Consider the following 15,083-nt stretch of genomic DNA (forward strand, 5'->3'; position numbering starts at 1 on the left):
GATCTGTGACTGGGGGTGAATGTTTTGCCAATGTGCAACATTCCGTACATCATCTTGTGTGTTTTGCTGTTCTCCCTATGTGGGAAGGGTATGCCCAGACGTGGGTCCTGTGCTCACTACGCCACTGGAGTCAAGATATTCTGGCTGAGGAGGGGTGAAACCCCGAAACCGGTCCTAGGATGCTTGATTCCGGGTCAGGGAAGACATGGCTTGGCAGTTCGGGCTGGACTGTTCCCATGAGGCACAGGGTCAAGACTGATTTGCATATGGCCATGTCTGAACTGGGGTGGCGTGGTGAGCAAAATAGCGATGGATTAAACCCAGATCTATGACTGGGGGTGAATGTTTTGCCAATGTGCAACATTCCGTACATCATCTTGTGTGTTTTGCTCTTCGCCCTATGTGGGAAGGGTATGCCCAGACGTGGGTCTTGTGCTCACTGCACCACTGGAGTCAAGCTATCCTGGATGAGGAGGGGTGAAACCCCGAAATCGGTCCTAGGATGCTTGATTCCGGTTCAGGGAAGACATGGCTTGGCAGTTCGGGCTGGACTGTTCCCATGAGGCACAGGGTCAAGACTGATTTGTATATGGCCATGTCTGAACTGGGGTGGCGTGGTGAGCAAAATAATGATGGATTAAACCCTGATCTGTGACTGGGGGTGAATGGTTTGCCAATGTGCAACATTCCGTCCATCATCTTGTGTGTTTTGCTGATCTCCCTATGTGGGAACGGTATGCCCAGACGTGGGTTCCGTGCTCACTACGCCACTGGAGTCAAGCTATCATGGCTGAAGAGGGGTGAAACCCCGAAACCGGTCCTAGGATGCTTGATTCCGGTTCAGGGAAGACATGGCTTGGCAGTTCGGGCTGGACTGTTCCCATGAGGCACACAATCAAGACTGATTTGCATATTCCCATGTCTGAACTGGGGTGGCGTGGTGAGCAAAATAACGATGGATTAAACCCAGATCTGTTACTGGGGGTGAATGTTTTGCCAATGTGCAACAACATTCCGTCCATCATCTTGTGTGTTTTGCTGTTCGCCCTATGTGGGAAGGGTATGCCCAGACATGGGTCATCTACTCACTACGCCACTGGAGTCAAACTATCATGGCTGAAGAGAGATGAAACCCCGAAACCGGTCCTAGGATGCTTGATTCCGGTTCAGGGAAGACATGGCTTGGCAGTTCGGGCTGGACTGTTCCCATGAGACACAGGGTCAAGACTGATTTGCATATGGCCATGTCTGAACTGGGGTGGCGTGGTGAGCAAAATAATGATGATTAAACCCAGATCTGTTACTGGGGGTGAATGTTTTGCCAATGTGCAACATTCCGTCCATCATCTTGTGTGTTTTGCTGTTCTCCCTATGTGGGAACGGTATGCCCAGACGTGGGTTCCGTGCTCACTACGCCACTGGAGTCAAGCTATCCTGCCTGAAGAGGGGTGAAACCCCGAAACCGGTCCTAGGATGTTTGATTCCGGTTCAGGGAATACATGGCTTGGCAGTTCGGGCTGGACTGTTCCCATGAGGCACAGGGTCAAGACTAATTTGCATATGGCCATGTCTGAACTGGGGAGGCATGGTGAGCAAAATAACGATGGATTATACCCAGATCTGTGACTGGGGGTAAATGTTTTGCCAATGTGCAACATTCTGTCCATCATCTTGTGTGTTTTGCTGTGCGCCCTATGTGGGAAGGGTATGCCCAGACCTGGGTCCCATGCTCACTACGCCACTGGAGTCAAGCTATCCTGCCTGAAGAGGGGTGAAACCCCGAAACCGGTCCTAGGATGTTTGATTCCGGTTCAGGGAATACATGGCTTGGCAGTTCGGGCTGGACTGTTCCCATGAGGCACAGGGTCAAGACTAATTTGCATATGGCCATGTCTGAACTGGGGTGGTGTGGTGAGTAAAATAACGATGAATAAAACCCAGATCTGTGACTGGGGGTGAATGTTTTGCCAATGTGCAACATTCCGTCCATCATCTTTTGTGTTTTGCTGTTCGCCCTATGTGGGAAGGGTATGCCCAGACGTGGGTCCCGTGCTCACTAAGCCACTGGAGTCAAGCTATCCTGGCTGAAGAGGGGTGAAGCCCCAAAACCGGTCCTAGGATGCTTGGTTCCGGTTCAGGGAAGACATAGTTTGACAGTTCGGGCTGGACTGTTCCCATGAGGCATAGGGTCAAGACTGATTTGCATGTGGCCATGTCTGAACTAGGGTGGCAAGCAAAATAACGATGGATTAAACCCAGATCTGTGACTGGGGGTGAATGTTTTCCCAATGTGCAACATTCCGTCAATCATCTTGTGTGTTTTGCTGTTCACCCTATGCGGGAAGGGTATGCCCAGACGTGGCTCCCGTGCTCACTAAGCCACTGGAGTCAAGCTATCCTGGCTGTAGAGGGGTGAAACCCCGAAACCGGTCCTAGGATGTTTGATTCCGGTTCAGGGAATACATGGCTTGGCAGTTCGGGCTGGACTGTTCCCATGAGACACAGGGTCAAGACTGATTTGCATATGGCCATGTCTGAACTGGGGTGGCGTGGTGAGCAAAATAACGATGGCTTAAACCCAGATCTGTGTCTGGGGGTGAATGTTTTGCCAATGTGCAACATTCCGTCCATCATATTGTGTGTTTTGCTGTTTGCCCTATGTGGGAAGGGTATGCCCAGACATGGGTCCCGTGCTCACTACGCCACTGGAGTGAAGCTATCCTGGCTGAAGAGGGGTGAAACCCTGAAACCGGTCCTAGGATGCTTGATTCCGGTTCAGGGAAGACATGGCTTGGCATTTCGGGATGGACTGTTGCCATGAGGCACAGGGTCAAGACTGATTTGCATATGGCCATGTCTGAACTGGCTTGGCATGGTGAGCAAAATATCGATGGATTAAACCCAGATCTGTGACTGGGGGTGAATGTTTTGCCAAAGTGCAACATTCCGTCCATCATCTTGTGTGTTTTGCTGTTCGCCCTATGTGGGAAGGGTATGCCCAGACGTGGGTCCCGTGCTCACTACACCACTGGAGTCAAGCTATCCTGGCTGAAGAGGGGTGAAACCCCAAAACCGGTCCTAGGATGCTTGATTCCGGTTCAGGGAAGACATAGCTTGGCAGTTCGGGCTGGACTGTTCCCATGAGGCACAGGTCAAGACTGATTTGCATATGGCCATGTCTGAACTTGGGTGGCGTGGTGAGCAAAATAACGATGGATTAAACCCAGATCTGTGACTGGGGGTGAATGTTTTGCCAATGTGCAACATTCCGTACATCATCTTGTGTGTTTTGCTGTTCTCCCTATGTGGGAAGGGTATGCCCAGACGTGGGTCCTGTGCTCACTACGCCACTGGAGTCAAGATATTCTGGCTGAGGAGGGGTGAAACCCCGAAACCGGTCCTAGGATGCTTGATTCCGGGTCAGGGAAGACATGGCTTGGCAGTTCGGGCTGGACTGTTCCCATGAGGCACAGGGTCAAGACTGATTTGCATATGGCCATGTCTGAACTGGGGTGGCGTGGTGAGCAAAATAGCGATGGATTAAACCCAGATCTATGACTGGGGGTGAATGTTTTGCCAATGTACAACATTCCGTACATCATCTTGTGTGTTTTGCTCTTCGCCCTATGTGGGAAGGGTATGCCCAGACGTGGGTCTTGTGCTCACTGCACCACTGGAGTCAAGCTATCCTGGATGAGGAGGGGTGAAACCCCGAAATCGGTCCTAGGATGCTTGATTCCGGTTCAGGGAAGACATGGCTTGGCAGTTCGGGCTGGACTGTTCCCATGAGGCACAGGGTCAAGACTGATTTGTATATGGCCATGTCTGAACTGGGGTGGCGTGGTGAGCAAAATAATGATGGATTAAACCCTGATCTGTGACTGGGGGTGAATGGTTTGCCAATGTGCAACATTCCGTCCATCATCTTGTGTGTTTTGCTGATCTCCCTATGTGGGAACGGTATGCCCAGACGTGGGTTCCGTGCTCACTACGCCACTGGAGTCAAGCTATCATGGCTGAAGAGGGGTGAAACCCCGAAACCGGTCCTAGGATGCTTGATTCCGGTTCAGGGAAGACATGGCTTGGCAGTTCGGGCTGGACTGTTCCCATGAGGCACACAATCAAGACTGATTTGCATATTCACATGTCTGAACTGGGGTGGCGTGGTGAGCAAAATAACGATGGATTAAACCCAGATCTGTGACTGGGGGTGAATGTTTTGCCAATGTGCAACAACATTCCGTCCATCATCTTGTGTGTTTTGCTGTTCGCCCTATGTGGGAAGGGTATGCCCAGACATGGGTCATTTACTCACTACGCCACTGAAGTCAAGCTATCATGGCTGAAGAGAGATGAAACCCCGAAACCGGTCCTAGGATGCTTGATTCCGGTTCAGGGAAGACATGGCTTGGCAGTTCGGGCTGGACTGTTCCCATGAGACACAGGGTCAAGACTGATTTGCATATGGCCATGTCTGAACTGGGGTGGCGTGGTGAGCAAAATAATGATGATTAAACCCAGATCTGTTACTGGGGGTGAATGTTTTGCCAATGTGCAACATTCCGTCCATCATCTTGTGTGTTTTGCTGTTCTCCCTATGTGGGAACGGTATGCCCAGACGTGGGTTCCGTGCTCACTACGCCACTGGAGTCAAGCTATCCTGCCTGAAGAGGGGTGAAACCCCGAAACCGGTCCTAGGATGTTTGATTCCGGTTCAGGGAATACATGGCTTGGCAGTTCGGGCTGGACTGTTCCCATGAGGCACAGGGTCAAGACTAATTTGCATATGGCCATGTCTGAACTGGGGAGGCATGGTGAGCAAAATAACGATGGATTATACCCAGATCTGTGACTGGGGGTAAATGTTTTGCCAATGTGCAACATTCTGTCCATCATCTTGTGTGTTTTGCTGTGCGCCCTATGTGGGAAGGGTATGCCCAGACCTGGATCCCATGCTCACTACGCCACTGGAGTCAAGCTATCCTGCCTGAAGAGGGGTGAAACCCCGAAACCGGTCCTAGGATGTTTGATTCCGGTTCAGGGAATACATGGCTTGGCAGTTCGGGCTGGACTGTTCCCATGAGGCACAGGGTCAAGACTAATTTGCATATGCCATGTCTGAACTGGGGTGGTGTGGTGAGTAAAATAACGATGAATAAAACCCAGATCTGTGACTGGGGGTGAATGTTTTGCCAATGTGCAACATTCCGTCCATCATCTTTTGTGTTTTGCTGTTCGCCCTATGTGGGAAGGGTATGCCCAGACGTGGGTCCCGTGCTCACTAAGCCACTGGAGTCAAGCTATCCTGGCTGAAGAGGGGTGAAGCCCCAAAACCGGTCCTAGGATGCTTGGTTCCGGTTCAGGGAAGACATAGCTTGACAGTTCGGGCTGGACTGTTCCCATGAGGCATAGGGTCAAGACTGATTTGCATGTGGCCATGTCTGAACTAGGGTGGCAAGCAAAATAACGATGGATTAAACCCAGATCTGTGACTGGGGGTGAATGTTTTCCCAATGTGCAACATTCCGTCAATCATCTTGTGTGTTTTGCTGTTCACCCTATGCGGGAAGGGTATGCCCAGACGTGGCTCCCGTGCTCACTAAGCCACTGGAGTCAAGCTATCCTGGCTGTAGAGGGGTGAAACCCCGAAACCAGTCCGAGGATGCTTGATTCCGGTTCAGGGAAGACATGGCTTGGCAGTTCGGGCTGGACTGTTCCCATAAGGCACAGGGTCAAAACTGCTTTGAATATAGCCATGTGGGAACTGGGGTGGCGTTGTGAGCAAAATAACGATGGATTAAACCCAGATCTGTGACTGGGGGTGAATGTTTTGCCAATGTGCAATATTCCGTCCATCATCTTGTGTGTTTTGCTGTTCGCCCTATGTGGGAAAGGTATGCCCAGACGTGGGTCCCGTGCTCACTAAGCCACTGGAGTCAAGCTATCCTGGCTGAAGAGGGGTGAAGCCCCAAAACCGGTCCTAGGATGCTTGATTCCGGTTCAGGGAAGACATAGCTTGACAGTTCGGGCTGGACTGTTCCCATGAGGCATAGGGTCAAGACTGATTTGCATGTGGCCATGTCTGAACTAGGGTGGCAAGCAAAATAACGATGGATTAAACCCAGATCTGTGACTGGGGGTGAATGTTTTCCCAATGTGCAACATTCCGTCAATCATCTTGTGTGTTTTGCTGTTCACCCTATGCGGGAAGGGTATGCCCAGACGTGGCTCCCGTGCTCACTAAGCCACTGGAGTCAAGCTATCCTGGCTGTAGAGGGGTGAAACCCCGAAACCAGTCCGAGGATGCTTGATTCCGGTTCAGGGAAGACATGGCTTGGCAGTTCGGGCTGGACTGTTCCCATAAGGCACAGGGTCAAAACTGCTTTGAATATGGCCATGTGGGAACTGGGGTGGCGTGGTGAGCAAAATAACGATGGATTAAACCCAGATCTGTGACTGGGGGTGTATGTTTTGCCAATGTGCAATATTCCGTCCATCATCTTGTGTGTTTTGCTGTTCGCCCTATGTGGGAAAGGTATGCCCAGACATGGGTCGCGTGCTCACTACGCCACTGGAGTTAAGCTATCCTGGCTGAAGAGGGGTGAAACCCTGAAACCGGTCCTAGGATGCTTGATTCCGGTTCAGGGAAGACATGGCTTGGCAGTTCGGGCTTGACTGTTCCCATAAGTAACAGGGTCAAGATTGATTTGCATATGGCCATGTCTGAACTGGGGTGGCGTGGTGAGCAAAATAACGATGGATTAAACCCAGATCTGTGACTGGGGTTGAGTGTTTTGCCAATGTGCAACAACATTCCGTCCATCATCTTGTGTGTTTTGCTGTTCGCCCTATGTGGGAAGGGTATGCCCAGACATGGGTCCCGTACTCACTACGCCACTGAAGTCAAGCTATCATGGCTGAAGAGAGGTGAAACCCCGAAACCGGTCCTAGGATGCTTGATTCCGGTTCAGGGAAGACATGGCTTGGCAGTTCGGGCTGGACTGTTCCCATGAGGCACACAATCAAGACTAATTTGCATATTCCCATGTCTGAACTGGGGTGGCGTGGTGAGCAAAATAACGATGGATTAAACCCAGATCTGTGACTGGGGGTGAATGTTTTGCCAATGTGCAACAACATTCCGTTCATCATCTTGTGTGTTTTGCTGTTCGCCCTATGTGGGAAGGGTATGCCCAGACATGGGTCATCTACTCACTACGCCACTGGAGTCAAGCTATCATGGCTGAAGAGAGATGAAACCCCGAAACCGGTCCTAGGATGCTTGATTCCGGTTCAGGGAAGACATGGCTTGGCAGTTCGGGCTGGACTGTTCCCATGAGACACAGGGTCAAGACTGATTTGCATATGGCCATGTCTGAACTGGGGTGGCGTGGTGAGCAAAATAATGATGATTAAACCCAGATCTGTTACTGGGGGTGAATGTTTTGCCAATGTGCAACATTCCGTCCATCATCTTGTGTGTTTTGCTGTTCTCCCTATGTGGGAACGGTATGCCCAGACGTGGGTTCCGTGCTCACTACGCCACTGGAGTCAAGCTATCCTGCCTGAAGAGGGGTGAAACCCCGAAACCGGTCCTAGGATGTTTGATTCCGGTTCAGGGAATACATGGCTTGGCAGTTCGGGCTGGACTGTTCCCATGAGGCACAGGGTCAAGACTGATTTGCATATGGCCATGTCTGAACTGGGGTGGCGTGGTGAGCAAAATAATGATGATTAAACCCAGATCTGTTACTGGGGGTGAATGTTTTGCCAATGTGCAACATTCCGTCCATCATCTTGTGTGTTTTGCTGTTCTCCCTATGTGGGAACGGTATGCCCAGACGTGGGTTCCGTGCTCACTAAGCCACTGGAGTCAAGCTATCCTGGCTGAAGAGGGGTGAAGCCCCAAAACCGGTCCTAGGATGCTTGATTCCGGTTCAGGGAAGACATAGCTTGACAGTTCGGGCTGGACTGTTCCCATGAGGCATAGGGTCAAGACTGATTTGCATATGGCCATGTCTGAACTAGGGTGGCAAGCAAAATAACGATGGATTAAACCCAGATCTGTGACTGGGGGTGAATGTTTTCCCAATGTGCAACATTCCGTCAATCATCTTGTGTGTTTTGCTGTTCACCCTATGCGGGAAGGGTATGCCCAGACGTGGCTCCCGTGCTCACTAAGCCACTGGAGTCAAGCTATCCTGGCTGTAGAGGGGTGAAACCCCGAAACCAGTCCGAGGATGCTTGATTCCGGTTCAGGGAAGACATGGCTTGGCAGTTCGGGCTGGACTGTTCCCATAAGGCACAGGGTCAAAACTGCTTTGAATATGGCCATGTGGGAACTGGGGTGGCGTGGTGAGCAAAATAACGATGGATTAAACCCAGATCTGTGACTGGGGGTGTATGTTTTGCCAATGTGCAATATTCCGTCCATCATCTTGTGTGTTTTGCTGTTCGCCCTATGTGGGAAAGGTATGCCCAGACATGGGTCGCGTGCTCACTACGCCACTGGAGTTAAGCTATCCTGGCTGAAGAGGGGTGAAACCCTGAAACCGGTCCTAGGATGCTTGATTCCGGTTCAGGGAAGACATGGCTTGGCAGTTCGGGCTTGACTGTTCCCATAAGTAACACGGTCAAGATTGATTTGCATATGGCCATGTCTGAACTGGGGTGGCGTGGTGAGCAAAATAACGATGGATTAAACCCAGATCTGTGACTGGGGTTGAGTGTTTTGCCAATGTGCAACAACATTCCGTCCATCATCTTGTGTGTTTTGCTGTTCGCCCTATGTGGGAAGGGTATGCCCAGACATGGGTCCCGTACTCACTACGCCACTGAAGTCAAGCTATCATGGCTGAAGAGAGGTGAAACCCCGAAACCGGTCCTAGGATGCTTGATTCCGGTTCAGGGAAGACATGGCTTGGCAGTTCGGGCTGGACTGTTCCCATGAGGCACACAATCAAGACTAATTTGCATATTCCCATGTCTGAACTGGGGTGGCGTGGTGAGCAAAATAACGATGGATTAAACCCAGATCTGTGACTGGGGGTGAATGTTTTGCCAATGTGCAACAACATTCCGTTCATCATCTTGTGTGTTTTGCTGTTCGCCCTATGTGGGAAGGGTATGCCCAGACATGGGTCATCTACTCACTACGCCACTGGAGTCAAGCTATCATGGCTGAAGAGAGATGAAACCCCGAAACCGGTCCTAGGATGCTTGATTCCGGTTCAGGGAAGACATGGCTTGGCAGTTCGGGCTGGACTGTTCCCATGAGACACAGGGTCAAGACTGATTTGCATATGGCCATGTCTGAACTGGGGTGGCGTGGTGAGCAAAATAATGATGATTAAACCCAGATCTGTTACTGGGGGTGAATGTTTTGCCAATGTGCAACATTCCGTCCATCATCTTGTGTGTTTTGCTGTTCTCCCTATGTGGGAACGGTATGCCCAGACGTGGGTTCCGTGCTCACTACGCCACTGGAGTCAAGCTATCCTGCCTGAAGAGGGGTGAAACCCCGAAACCGGTCCTAGGATGTTTGATTCCGGTTCAGGGAATACATGGCTTGGCAGTTCGGGCTGGACTGTTCCCATGAGGCACAGGGTCAAGACTAATTTGCATATGGCCATGTCTGAACTGGGGAGGCATGGTGAGCAAAATAACGATGGATTATACCCAGATCTGTGACTGGGGGTAAATGTTTTGCCAATGTGCAACATTCTGTCCATCATCTTGTGTGTTTTGCTGTGCGCCCTATATGGGAAGGGTATGCCCAGACCTGGGTCCCATGCTCACTACGCCACTGGAGTCAAGCTATCCTGCCTGAAGAGGGGTGAAACCCCGAAACCGGTCCTAGGATGTTTGATTCCGGTTCAGGGAATACATGGCTTCGCAGTTCGGGCTGGACTGTTCCCATGAGGCACAGGGTCAAGACTAATTTGCATATGGCCATGTCTGAACTGGGGTGGTGTGGTGAGTAAAATAACGATGAATAAAACCCAGATCTGTGACTGGGGGTGAATGTTTTGCCAATGTGCAACATTCCGTCCATCATCTTTTGTGTTTTGCTGTTCGCCCTATGTGGGAAGGGTATGCCCAGACGTGGGTCCCGTGCTCACTAAGCCACTGGAGTCAAGCTATCCTGGCTGAAGAGGGGTGAAGCCCCAAAACCGGTCCTAGGATGCTTGGTTCCGGTTCAGGGAAGACATAGCTTGACAGTTCGGGCTGGACTGTTCCCATGAGGCATAGGGTCAAGACTGATTTGCATGTGGCCATGTCTAAACTAGGGTGGCAAGCAAAATAACGATGGATTAAACCCAGATCTGTGACTGGGGGTGAATGTTTTCCCAATGTGCAACATTCCGTCAATCATCTTGTGTGTTTTGCTGTTCACCCTATGCGGGAAGGGTATGCCCAGACGTGGCTCCCGTGCTCACTAAGCCACTGGAGTCAAGCTATCCTGGCTGTAGAGGGGTGAAACCCCGAAACCAGTCCGAGGATGCTTGATTCCGGTTCAGGGAAGACATGGCTTGGCAGTTCGGGCTGGACTGTTCCCATAAGGCAGAGGGTCAAAACTGCTTTGAATATAGCCATGTGGGAACTGGGGTGGCGTGGTGAGCAAAATAACGATGGATTAAACCCAGATCTGTGACTGGGGGTGAATGTTTTGCCAATGTGCAATATTCCGTCCATCATCTTGTGTGTTTTGCTGTTCGCCCTATGTGGGAAAGGTATGCCCAGACGTGGGTCCCGTGCTCACTAAGCCACTGGAGTCAAGCTATCCTGGCTGAAGAGGGGTGAAGCCCCAAAACCGGTCCTAGGATGCTTGATTCCGGATCAGGGAAGACATAGCTTGACAGTTCGGGCTGGACTGTTCCCATGAGGCATAGGGTCAAGACTGATTTGCATATGGCCATGTCTGAACTAGGGTAGCAAGCAAAATAACGATAGATTAAACCCAGATCTGTGACTGGGGGTGAATGTTTTCCCAATGTGCAACATTCCGTCAATCATCTTGTGTGTTTTGCTGTTCACCCTATGCGGGAAGGGTATGCCCAGACGTGGCTCCCGTGCTCACTAAGCCACTGGAGTCAAGCTATCCTGGCTGTAGAGGGGTGAAACCCCGAAACCAGTCCGAGGATGCTTGATTCCGGTTCAGGGAAGACATGGCTTGGCAGTTCGGGCTGGACTGTTCCCATAAGGCACAGGGTCAAAACTGCTTTGAATATGGCCATGTGGGAACTGGGGTGGCGTGGTGAGCAAAATAACGATGGATTAAACCCAGATCTGTGACTGGGGGTGTATGTTTTGCCAATGTGCAATATTCCGTCCATCATCTTGTGTGTTTTGCTGTTCGCCCTATGTGGGAAAGGTATGCCCAGACATGGGTCGCGTGCTCACTACGCCACTGGAGTTAAGCTATCCTGGCTGAAGAGGGGTGAAACCCTGAAACCGGTCCTAGTATGCTTAATTCCGGTTCAGGGAAGACATGGCTTGGCAGTTCGGGCTTGACTGTTCCCATAAGTAACAGGGTCAAGATTGATTTGCATATGGCCATGTCTGAACTGGGGTGGCGTGGTGAGCAAAATAACGATGGATTAAACCCAGATCTGTGACTGGGGTTGAGTGTTTTGCCAATGTGCAACAACATTCCGTCCATCATCTTGTGTGTTTTGCTGTTCGCCCTATGTGGGAAGGGTATGCCCAGACATGGGTCCCGTACTCACTACGCCACTGGAGTCAAGCTATCATGGCTGAAGAGAGGTGAAACCCCAAAACCGGTCCTAGGGTGCTTGATTCCGGTTCAGGGAAGAAATGGCTTGGCAGTTCGGGCTGAACTGTTCCCATGAGGCACAGGGTCAAGACTGATTTGCATATGGCCATGTCTGAACTGGGGTGGCGTGGTGAGCAAAATAATGATGGATTAAACCCAGATCTGTGACTGGGGGTGAATGTTTTGCCAATGTGCAACATTCCGTCCATCATCTTGTGTGTTTTGCTGTTCTCCCTATGTGGGAATGGTATGCCCAGCTGTGGGTTCCGTGCTCACTACGCCACTGGAGTTAAGCTATCATGGCTGAAGAGGGGTGAAACCCCGAAACCGGTCCTAGGATGCTTGATTCCGGTTCAGGGAAGACATGGTTTGGCAGTTCGGGCTGAACTGTTCCCATGAGGCACAGGGTCAAGACTGATTTGCATATGGCCATGTCTGAACTGGGGTGGCGTGGTGAGCAAAATAATGATGGATTAAACCCAGATCTGTGACTGGGGGTGAATGTTTTGCCAATGTGCAACATTCCGTCCATCATCTTGTGTGTTTTGCTGTTCGCCCTATGTGGGAAGGGTATGCCCAGACATGGGTCCCCTACTCACTACGCCACTGGAGTCAAGCTATCATGGCTGAAGAGAGGTGAAACCCCGAAACCGGTCCTAGGATGCTTGATTCCGGTTCAGGGAAGACATGGCTTGGCAGTTCGGGCTGGACTGTTCCCATGAGACACAGGGTCAAGACTGATTTGCATATGGCCATGTCTGAACTGTGGTGGCGTGGTGAGCAAAATAATGATGATTAAACCCAGATCTGTGACTGGGGGTGAATGTTTTGCCAATGTGCAACATTCCGTCCATCATCTTGTGTGTTTTACTGTTCTCCCTATGTTGGAACGGTATGCCCAGACGTGGGTTCCGTGCTCACTACGCCACTGGAGTCAAGCTATCCTGCCTGAAGAGGGGTGAAACCCCGAAACCGGTCCTAGGATGTTTGATTCCGGTTCAGGGAATACATGGCTTGGCAGTTCGGGCTGGACTGTTCCCATGAGGCACAGGGTCAAGACTGATTTGCATATGGCCATGTCTGAACTGGGGAGGCATGGTGAGCAAAATAACGATGGATTATACCCAGATCTGTGACTGGGGGTGAATGTTTTGCCAATGTGCAACATGCCGTCCATCATCTTGTGTGTTTTGCTGTTTGCCCTATGTGGGAAGGGTATGCCCAGACGTGGGTCCCGTGCTCACTACGCAACTGGAGTCAAGCTATCATGGCTGAAGAGAGGTGAAACCCCGAAACCGGTCCTAGGATGCTTGATTCCGGTTCAGGGAAGACATGGCTTGGCAGTTCGGGCTGGACTGTTCCCATGAGGCACAGGGTCAAGACTGATTTGCATATGGCCATGTCTGAAATGGGGTGGCGTGGTGAGCAAAATAACGATGGATTAAACCCAGATCTGTGGCTGGGGGTGAATGTTTTGCCAATGTGCAACATTCCGTCCATCATCTTGTGTGTTTTGCTGTTCGCCCTATGTGGGAAGGGTATGCCCAGACGTGGGTCCCGTGCTCACTACGCCAATGAAGTCAAGCTGTCCTGGCTGAAGAGGGGTGAAACCCCGAAACCGGTCCTAGGATGCTTGATTCCGGTTCAGGGAAGACATGGCTTGGCTGTTCGGGCTGGACTGTTCCCATGAGGCACAGGGTCAAGACTGATTTGCATATGGCCATGTCTGAACTGGGGTGGCGTGGTGAGCAAAATAACGATGGATTAAACCCATATCTGTGTCTGGGGGTGAATGTTTTGCCAATGTGCAACATTCCGTCCATCATCTTGTGTGTTTTGCTGTTTGCCCTATGTGGGAAGGGTATGCCCAGACGTGGGTCCCGTGCTCACTACGCCACTGGAGTCAAGCTATCATGGCTGAAGAGAGGTGAAACCCCGAAACCGGTCCTAGGGTGCTTGATTCTGGTTCAGGGAAGAAATGGCTTGGCAGTTCGGGCTGAACTGTTCCCATGAGGCACATGATCAAGACTGATTTGCATATGGCCATGTCTGAACTGGGGTGGCGTGGTGAGCAAAATAATGATGGATTAAACCCAGATCTGTGACTGGGGGTGAATGTTTTGCCAATGTGCAACATTCCGTCCATCATCTTGTGTGTTTTGCTGTTCTCCCTATGTGGGAATGGTATGCCCAGATGTGGGTTCCGTGCTCACTACGCAACTGGAGTCAAGCTATCATGGCTGAAGAGGGGTGAAACCCCGAAACCGGTCCTAGGATGCTTGATTCCGGTTCAGGGAAGACATGGTTTGGCAGTTCGGGCTGAACTGTTCCCATGAGGCACAGGGTCAAGACTGATTTGCATATGGCCCTGTCTGAACTGGGGTGACATGGTGAGCAAAATAATGATGGATTAAACCCAGATCTGTGACTGGGGGTGAATGTTTTGCCAATGTGCAACATTCCGTCCATCATCTTGTGTGTTTTGCTGTTCGCCCTATGTGGGAAGGGTATGCCCAGACATGGGTCCCCTACTCACTACGCCACTGGAGTCAAGCTATCATGGCTGAAGAGAGGTGAAACCCCGAAACCGGTCCTAGGATGCTTGATTCCGGTTCAGGGAAGACATGGCTTGGCAGTTCGGGATGGACTGTTCCCATGAGACACAGGGTCAAGACTGATTTGCAGATGGCCATGTCTGAACTGTGGTGGCGTGGTGAGCAAAATAATGATGATTAAACCCAGATCTGTGACTGGGGGTGAATGTTTTGCCAATGTGCAACATTTTGTCCATCATCTTGTGTGTTTTACTGTTCTCCCTATGTTGGAACGGTATGCCCAGACGTGGGTTCCGTGCTCACTACGCCACTGGAGTCAAGCTATCCTGCCTGAAGAGGGGTGAAACCCCGAAACCGGTCCTAGGATGTTTGATTCCGGTTCAGGGAATACATGGCTTGGCAGTTCGGGCTGGACTGTTCCCATGAGGCACAGGGTCAAGACTGATTTGCATATGGCCATGTCTGAACTGGGGAGGCATGGTGAGCAAAATAACGATGGATTATACCCAGATCTGTGACTGGGGGTGAATGTTTTGCCAATGTGCAACATGCCGTCCATCATCTTGTGTGTTTTGCTGTTCGCCCTATGTGGGAAGGGTATGCCCAGACGTGGGTCCCGTGCTCACTACGCCACTGGAGTCAAGCTATCATGGCTGAAGAGAGGTGAAACCCCGAAACCGGTCCTAGGATGCTTGATTCCGGTTCGGGGAAGACATGGCTTGGCAGTTCGGGCTGGACTGTTCCCATGAGGC

Source organism: Triturus cristatus, chromosome 1_1 (genome assembly GCF_964204655.1).
Source record: "Triturus cristatus chromosome 1_1, aTriCri1.1, whole genome shotgun sequence".
Taxonomy (NCBI): domain Eukaryota; kingdom Metazoa; phylum Chordata; class Amphibia; order Caudata; family Salamandridae; genus Triturus; species Triturus cristatus.